Here is a 9,359-nt window from a genome sequence, read left to right as displayed (position 1 = left end):
TTCTGTGGTCCCCCACCCGCCCTGGGCTGTCTGTGCTGGAGGAGAGTGCGTGGGAGTCGCGTCCCTGCGGGCTGTGCCTGAGCTCTGAGCCCCCCCAGCCTGTCCCCTGTCCCTACCACACCTCGGGGGCTCCAGGCAGGGCTTTTAACCCTTTCCCTGTCTCCTGCAGGAGCCCGCGGGCGGCCGTCCCCGACCCCTGTGGGTGCAGCACCCACTCCCCATCACTCGGGCAGGGCAGTGGAGGCAGAGGGAGAGGAGGAAGAGGAGGGAGAGGAGGTGTTCAGCGTGCAGCAGGTGCCGAGGCGACGCTCGCCACAACAAATCGCTGTGATTCAGCCCCGGAGCATCTGGCAGCGAGCGGTAACGAGCCGGGGGAGCCGGTGTCACGCAGCCGCTCTGCCGAGGCGTCCCGGAGCCCCCGGTAACGGGAGCTGCCCTGCACGGATCCGCTCTCCCGTGCCCGGGGAGGATGGAGCTCCTCAGCTCCCATTTCCCGAGCCTCCGCTGGCCTCAGTGTCCCTGGTTCTCCCGTGGTGTGACAGCTGGAGTCCCGGCCGTGTCACCTCTCTGCTCTCTGGGAGCTCCCTGGAACTGCGCTGTCCCAGCGCTCCAGAGCCTCCCACACGCGTCTGGGGCGTCCCTCGGCCAGGTGGGAAGGGCTGTGCCCGCTGTGGGGACACACCTGGCTGTGTTTTCATGGAGGGACAGCACCCCTGGGCAGAAGCCACCAAGTCTCAGTGGCCTCCTGCCACCATTGGTATGACAGCTGCCAGCTCTGGGCACCTGTGACAGCGTCCCAGCCCGCTGTGCTGGCTGCAGCTGACATTAATGCCACAGGGGAAGGATTAACCACCCTGGGGTTAGTTTTCCACCCGAGCCCAGCTGGAAAGTGGAGCTAAAACACTTCCCAAAATCCCTGGGCAACGCTAGGTGTGATCTTCCCCCGGATCTCCCCCACTCCCCCGGATCTCAAAAACTGCATTTGTTTGACCATTCTTTGGTCACAGGTCCAGAGAATTTCCTCTCTGATGATCTGAATTTAATTATCTGTTGTCTTGCCACCCATCTCCTGATTTTTAGGATCGGGCCACGAGCTCCTGCCTTCCCTTTGCAGTCCCTCCAGTGGCTGCTGTCTCTGGAGTTGAGGCTGGAAGATGGAACGAATCCTTCCAAGTCATCAATCGGGCTCCATAACATATTCCCCTTTAAACAACCATGTTTGCTGCCACCCCAGGCATGGATGGCATCTCCCTGGAGGCTCTGCAAAGGCACAGAAATCTCCAGGGAAGCTGTGGCAGACGGAAGGAACAGAGGCTTCCAGCATCCCTGTGAGATCCTCGGCACCCAGAATCGCTTCCTTTAACCTCTGGCGCTCCGAGGGCCTCGTGTGTTCCCGCTGCCTCTCTGACACGCTCAGCCCTGTTTGTTTTGATACCTTGGCTGATTTTGCTCTTCAGAAAGCCCTTCATTAGCCCCACGCTGGGTTGGAGTGTTTGCTCCTGTCTGGTGTCACTCCTCGGTTGCGGATTCCCCGCTCCGCGCTGAGCTGAGCAGGGGCTGCTCTTCAGCAGCACCCAGCGACTTTAATTCCCAGATTCCACCTAAAACCGAGCCAAGAGCGGCCTCCCCGCTTCTCCCTGCTCCTCTCCTTGCTCCGAGGAGTGTGTGGGACGTGAGCTGCTCCGAGCTGTGTCCCACAGTGCTGGCGTGGGGGCGATTCCTGTCCCCAATTCCCATCGTTGTTGTCACCTCATTGCTGCAGCCTCGTGGCATTTTGATCCCTCTCATCTGAGCAGGGGAGCCTGAACTTCCCACAGCCCTGGGGGGCAGGGGGTGCGATTCCATCTGGGCTTTTGGCTGCTCTCCACAGCTCACTGGAGCTGCCAGCGAGATGTTTTGGTGTTTACTCCACTCTTGTGCCTCCTTTCCTCTCAAGTCCACTCTGCACCATGCCTGGCTGCTTGTGGAGCTGGTTCCAGACCAGTGCAGGCTCTTATCGAACTCCTGAACTTGCAGCCAGGCTGATTTGACAGAATTATTCTGTACAGAAATATCTTGTCCTTGATTTTACTTCTGTTGAGGTTTGGTCGCTCCTCCTGAGTCACGTTGCTGTGAGTCAGGAGCCAGAACCTGATGCTTGTGCTTGGGGATTCCTCCCCGAGCGGGGCTCTCATTTTGGGGTTTTCATCTCCCTTGAACCCATTTCCACCCTGCAGGCTTCACTCCTGGCTGGCAGCACAGAGCTGGCAGGGGCAGGGGGGAGTGCAGAGCCCCAAATTCAACAAACGACAAACCCTCCTCACCTCCCTCCCTGCCTCCCTCACCTCCCTCTCAGCTTCCCAGCACGTTTATTTCTGTGACTCCCAGACCTCACACTCAGCACTGCGGTGCCTTGTGCGGGTACAGGAATAACCTGGCTGCAGCCAACGATTGTCCTCAAAGCAGCCAGCCCCGGGGCAGGGGACAGCGTGGTGGGAGGGGGTGCTGGTGCTTTAGGGTGATGCTTTAAGGAGGCCGAACGTGGCACTGAGGAACCAGCGATGGATGGTGCTGCTCGCAGACACAGTGACCAGCGAGGGCTTGGAGGTCACTGGAGTATCAGATAACCTTTATCTCCTTTGACTGCTGAATTTCTAAGAGCATTAAGGGCTTACTCAGCCATGGCACCCAAGTGCCTCAACAAAAAATCCCACTCCAGGAACAGCTCCGGAGCCTGGAGGAGCAGCATCCAGTGGCAGAGAACCCCTGGGGCTTGGAAGAAAGTCCTGACCATTGGAGCAACTCCCTGAGGCAGCTGAACCCACTCAGGTAAATTTCAAATTCCCAAAGGAACTTTTCCCCGAGTCCATCCACGTTCAGCGGGAGCTGGGAGCGGTGTCGGGGCTGACGGCCAAGATCCAAATGGACATTTCTAATCCACTCTGGGCAGGCTCGGTGACATTTGTCAGCTCCTGGCTCGCAGCTTGGAGCTGACTCCAAATCCTGGCTGGAAATTCTCCCTGTGAGGGTCAGGCAGAGTTTTCCCTGATGGGACAAAAACCGCAGAACTTCCATGGCTCCAAGAGCCTCCCGTGTGGTCCCACCCCAAAATGAGCACCGGGTTTGCAGAGATTTGGTGTAAAAAATGCTGCAAATAAGGCAGGAATTGATCCTGGAGCATCTTGTTTGAGCGAAGGAGTGAAATCCATCCCAATTAGTGGTGGATTTGATAGGAGCACATGTGATGTCAAAACAGAGCATGGAAATAGCTACAAACAAACTGAGAAAAAAAAAAAAAACAACCCAGGCCAACAGAAAATGGGCTTTGAAAAGCTGGCAGGAAAATTAACAGGAAAAAAAAAGAGATAAATGCAGCAGAACTTTCTCCTTGGTAACTCTCACACTTCAGAGCACAATTCAGAATCTTGTTTAGAGGTAACTCCAGGCCCAGGAACTCCTGGTTATTCCCTGAGTTTGTCCTAAGTGAAATTCTTGGTTAAACTGGTTTAATCCATGAAACATCAATGTTTTATAGGTCCAGGTTTGCCATCCTCAGCTCCAAAAATGAGATTTTTTGTTGTTCCGGGGAAAATGCCTTGAACAACTGGGCAAAATTCGAGGCTGGAGAAGCTTCTATGGGGGCAGAAAATGAGTTTTAAACACTGTAAATGACAACTGGTGAGGCAGCCGGGGAAAGTCCTTACAGGGAGAAGTAACTTTTGATTTATTCCAAGTAATAAACAGGGCCTGGATCAATATTTCACTATCAAAGAGATGCCTTTTTTTTTTTTTTTTATATTTATACACTGAGTCTAATGTACTCAAATCCAACATCCTTGGGAGGGGAAGGAGCCAAGAAAAGTCGGCTGCAGCAGCAGCAGGAATTTGCAAACGTCTTGAAATGACATAAAAAGAGGAAGCTGGTTAAAAGGAAATTAAAGGGAGCAGCTAAATGAGTGAAATCCTCGGCTCTGCCATGGAGAGCATTTAAAGGCACCCAGGGAAGATCTGGAGCCACGATGTGCTGCAGGGGCTCCAGGAGGAACATCTGGAGCAGCTGGTGGGGCTGGGGGAGCAGTGAGGTGGGCAGGGGGTGGGGATGGAGCAGGAGATCCCGGGGGGATGGAGGGGCTGGCGCCTTGCCAGGGGTTGGCAGCCAGGGAAGAGCCCGTGGAGCTACAGGAGGGGCTCTGGGAGCGGGAATTGCTGCTGGATGGAGGCTGAAGGACGGAGAGACCCCGCAGGGACACCGGGCTGAGCCTCCCCAGCTGCCAGCAAGGTTTTGTTCTCGTTCCCTTCCTGTCGCTGTGTTTAGAGGTTAAAAGTCCTTCGATGAGGACAATTTTCAGGGAGAATCCAGGCGGCTCCATCCTGAGGTGTGAGGATCAGGGGCAGGGAGAGGACAGAGCCCAGCCAGGTTCCCGGTGTGGCTGCTGCTCCCGGGGCCATCCCAGTGTCCCTGTGCAGGGGGACATGGGCTGAGGGACCCTCAAACCCAAGTGCTGAGGAGCTTTCAGAGCAATCCTGGAATCCCTGAGTTTGGAAAAGCCCTCTAAGGTCATCAAATCCACCCCAGTGCTGCCAAGGCCACCACTGACCCGTGTCCCCAAGTGCCACAATTAGGTGGCATTTAAACCTCCCAGGGTTGGGACAATCACCCCATGGCCTGAGGGAAGCACCCGAGGGTGAAGCTCTTTATCCACCAGCAGATCGGTGCTTTCCCAAACCAACCCTTGTGGGACACAGGGATGGGATGTCAGGGGGTGAGAGGGGTCCCAGCCTGGTTTAGGAGGCAGAGCTGGTGCTCAAACAGTCCCCAGCTGCTGGGAACAGCGGTGTGGGAGACCTTGAACAAAGAGCTGGGGGGGGGGGGGAAGAGATTTATGTGGGGTTTTATTGATTATCCTGATGCCTTGGGTTTTAACTTTCATATTTTTCAAATCCTGCACTGCCTGGTGTGTAACTCTGAAGTTTCTTGTAGCCTGTTCACTTCTGCTCTCTTGTGCTGTGTAGACATAACAAAGCCTCTCCAGGCCTGTTCTCCAAGGACACCCAGACTGTCCTAGGCCCAAAATGTGTAAACCAAAGGCCTCTAAAGGAGGGGCAAGCTTGGGGAAAATACATAATTAACTGAAGCTTTAACTGGAGAATTAACCCTGATATGCAAATGAACCAAACCTATAAAAGTGTGAAGAACTCATGACCTGCCGTCCATCCTGGGGCCCACTTTGAGAGTACATCTGGCTCCCCAAGGGTACCTTTGAAGGCCTTTCAAATAAATACCTCCCTTTATTCCCTTACTCCTGTCTAGCCTCTGTTTTTAGGTGGCCACTTCAGGCATCAATTCCTAGAGAAAAACGTGGAAGCTCAGAGGTGGATCCAAACTCCCTGAGTGGGGTTTGATGTGCTGAGGCCTGGCAGCCGGCCTCAGCCTGAGCTGGCTGAGGAGGAGTCCTGGGCCCTGTGTGATTAACACCATCGGTGTTATCTAAAAATAGGTGACAAAGGTGCTTATGTACAACCTTGTGTAGTTATCTGCAAGAAATGTATCATTTTAAGAAACTTTCCCAACTGAATTGAGGGTTTGCAGGGTATTTTAGGGGGAAACTCTCCCAGCTGAGGCCTGGCCCTGGCTGGTCGGGACGTGTGCCTCAGATCCAGGAGTTTCTGTGCTAAAAACACCATTAAGTCACTTCAACTTGGGCCTGGAAGCTGGACCCACTCTTGGGGTGAATTTGGAGACCTCACCTACAGGTGGATCCATTTTCCCTATTGCTGGGAAGGGCTCTGCAGGTCCTCGCTGTGAAATGGGGCTCCCCAGCGGATCTGGGTGATGGTGAATTATTGAGGCAGCTGGTGATGGATCTTTCTAAATTACTGAGGGAATTATATGAGGATTCCTTTCTCTCATGCAGTAATGATCAGCTGCATTACCTTGGTTTTGCTTGTTGCTGAAGCCAGGCGTGGAGTTTTGTTGGACGTATCATTTGGTTTTTTGGTGGTTTTTTTTTTCACATTTATTTTTCCTTTCTATTCCTGCTAAAACCAGACCGTTCCTTCCATGGGTGTCCGGGTTCGTTAAATCACCCCTGTTAATTGGCAGAGCAGGGGTGGCTCAGGGTGATGTGCAGTTCACTTGAAAACATGGAATCAGGGAATGGTTTGGGTGGGAAAGGACCTCAAAGCTCATCCCATTCCACCCCCTGGGCAGGGACACCTCCACTGTCCCACCCAAGCCCCATCCAACCTGGCTTTGGACACTTCCAGGGGTGGAGCAGACACATTTTACATGAGGATTGCCACATTTGGAGTGAATTCCCACATCCATGACCCACAGAAAGGTGATTTTTAGGGATGAAGGGGTAGGCCCGTGCATGGATGCCTGTTTGCACGAGTCTGGAGGCCCTGGCAGCGTGCAGGGGGCTCTGGTAGCATTCAGGCTGCTCAGAGCATTCAGGCAGGGCTGTGAAAAGGGAGCTGGAATATTTGTAGGGATAAAAATGATTCAGGAGAGCCAAATCAGGGGCTGAATGCGAGGAGTTGAAGAGGGTCCCGTGATGCTCATGCACAGAATTGCAGATTGCTGCCGATTCCAACCCGTGGGAAGCCGGATTCAAAGGAAGCACAGGGAGTGGATGGTGTCTGGCACAGCTGGCAGGGAATGGCTGGAGCAGGAATGGGAATTCTGGCCAGGAGGTCAGGACTGGCTGCTCTGGAAAGGGTGAGGCAGTGCCCAGCTCGGGGAGAAGGGAAGGGAGTGGGGCAAATCTCTCAAGAGAGGTGACAGGTTGGCATTTCCCACCAGGTGAGAAGTGGGAGAGGAGATGGTTCCGATCCCATCCCTTCATGGATCCGATCCCATCCCTTCATGGATCCAATCCCATCCCTTCATGGATCCAATCCCTTCCCATGAGCCCGAGGGCTGGAAGCAGAGCCTGTTCAAAATGAGCTCACAGCCAAAGTCATGGCCCAGAAAGTTCAGTCCAGGATGGAATCATGGAATCACCGAGGTTGGAAAAGCCCTCCAGGATCATCGAGTCCACCCTGTGCCCGATGCCCACCCTGTGCCCAGCCCAGAGCTCTGAGTGCCACCTCCAGCCCTTCCTTGGACACCTCCAGGGATGGGCACTCCAAACCTCCCCGGGCAGCCCCTGCCAAGGCCTGAGCACCCTTTCCATGGGGAAATTCCTGCTGCTGTCCACCTTGAGCCTCCCCTGGCCCAGCCTGAGGCCGTTCCCTCTCCTCCTGTCCCTGTTCCCTGCCAGCAGAGCCCGACCCCCCCGGCTGCCCCCTCCTGTCAGGGACTTGTGCAGAGCCACAAGGTCCCCCCTGAGCCTCCTTTGCTCCAGCCTGAGCCCCTTTCCCAGCTCCCTCAGCCACTTAAAACTTTCCAGAGACTTCTAAATTTCCCTTGTGAGCAGCCTGGGCTGTGTCCATGGGTGAAGGACCAGCATAGGTTCAGTCACAAAATTCTGGATGTTGTCCCTGCCCATGGCAGGGGTTGGGACAGGATGGACTTCGAGGTCCCTTCCAACCCGAACCATTCCGTGATTCTGTGATGTCACAACAATTTAGAGTTCTGTTATTCTGTTATTCTCTGTTATTTAGAGTTCAGAACCACAGAATCACGGAATGGTTCGGGTTGGAAGGGACCTCGAAGTCCATCCAGTTCCAACTCCCATTTTTGCCCCTGTGCCATGAATTCAGGAACAGGTGAGGCACAGAAATATTCCTCGGTACATCCGTGGGGAAGGTGTCACTGCCACTGCCCGGGCATCCCTTGGGATCGGGGATTTGCCCAGAGAAGCTGTGGCTGCCCCTGGATCCCCAGAAGTGTTCCAGGCCAGGCTGGACAGGGCTTGGAGCACCCTGGGACAGGGGGAGGTGTCCCTGCCATGGCAGGGGGTGGGATGAGATGATTTTTAAAGTCCCTCAAACCCAAAGCGTTCCATCACTCCGCGTTTCCGTGCCACTGGTTGCTTTCCTTGGTTTCTCAGCTTCTCTCGGCTCTGTCCCTGGAGGGAACGGTGGCATTTCCCGAGCAGGAAATCCCTCCCGGAGCCTGAGGGCAGCATCCATCCCCGCAGCGCTCCCAGCAGTGACAGAGGGCAGGTGGCAGGGAGGTGACACTGTTCTTCCGAGTGACTGAGTCCGTGACACCAGAGCAACATCGAACCACTGAGCAGGCAAATCTGGGTCTGGGATCTGCTTCCCTGTGAAATGAGAGGGATGGTTTTCCACGGGCTCTGCTTGTTGGAACATCTTCTGCTCGGTTAGAGCGGCTCCAGCGCCGCCGGCGGCACCAGCGCCGCCGGCGGCACCGCTGCAGCTCTGCCAGGAGCAACATCTGGGATGAGGGATCCCTGGGGTCTGGGATGAATGATCCTTGGGATATGGGATGAGGGATCCCTGGGGTCTGGGATGAGGGATCCTTGGGATATGGGATGAAGGATCCTTGGGATATGGGATGAAGGATCCTTGGGGTCTGGGATGAGCGAACCCTGGGGTCTGGGATGAAGGATCCCTGGGGTCTGGGATGAATGATCCTTGGGGTCTGGGATGAACGATCCTTGGGGTCTGGGATGAGGGATCCTTGGGATATGGGATGAGGGATCCCTGGGGTCTGGGATGAACGATCCTTGGGGTCTGGGATGAACGATCCTTGGGGTCTGGGATGAAGGATCCCTGGGGTCTGGGATGAGGGATCCCAGATTCCTCCTTTTACAGGTCTGGGGGTGGGCAGAGCTCAGCCTGAAACTGGGGTCTGGGATGAAATCAGGGCTCCTGGAGGCAATGCTGGAGGTGCTGGGGAGCTCCCTCGCCCTGGTGGCTTGGCAGAGGCAGGGACAGGCTGGAGTCACCGTCCGGGTGGAGTCGCCGTCCCTGGAAGCGTCCAAAAAACGCGGGGATGTGGCGCTTGGGGACGGGCGAAGGTGGCAGGGCTGAGGGACAGGTGGGACCCAGCCTGAGGGGGCTTTTCCAAGCCCAGCAATTCCCTGATTCCCCGAATGTCCAGCCCTGCCGGTGCTGGGGGCCAGGGTGACAAATTCCAGAGGCCAGCGTGACCCCAGGCTGCCACATCCCAGAGGAATCTCTGGAACATCCCCCTGGAGCCAGGACGTCGTGGCAGGTCATGGATTCCTGGTATAATTCCTGCCCCTTCTGCTCCAGGGAAAATGAATTCAGCCCTGCAAAGCTGGGAGGGGTCTCTTGGCCAGGTGACAAAGCTGGCTGAAGAAAAGTGATAAATATATAATTAAAATATAAAAATATTTTTAAATTAAAAAAATTAAAAATTAAAAAATATATAAAAATATAATAGTCTAAAAATATAAAAATATTTAAAATAAACTATAAAAATATATAAATTAAAATAAAAA

Source organism: Corvus hawaiiensis, chromosome 29 (genome assembly GCF_020740725.1).
Source record: "Corvus hawaiiensis isolate bCorHaw1 chromosome 29, bCorHaw1.pri.cur, whole genome shotgun sequence".
NCBI classification, from domain to species: Eukaryota; Metazoa; Chordata; class Aves; order Passeriformes; family Corvidae; genus Corvus; species Corvus hawaiiensis.
This window is presented reverse-complemented; position numbering follows the sequence as displayed.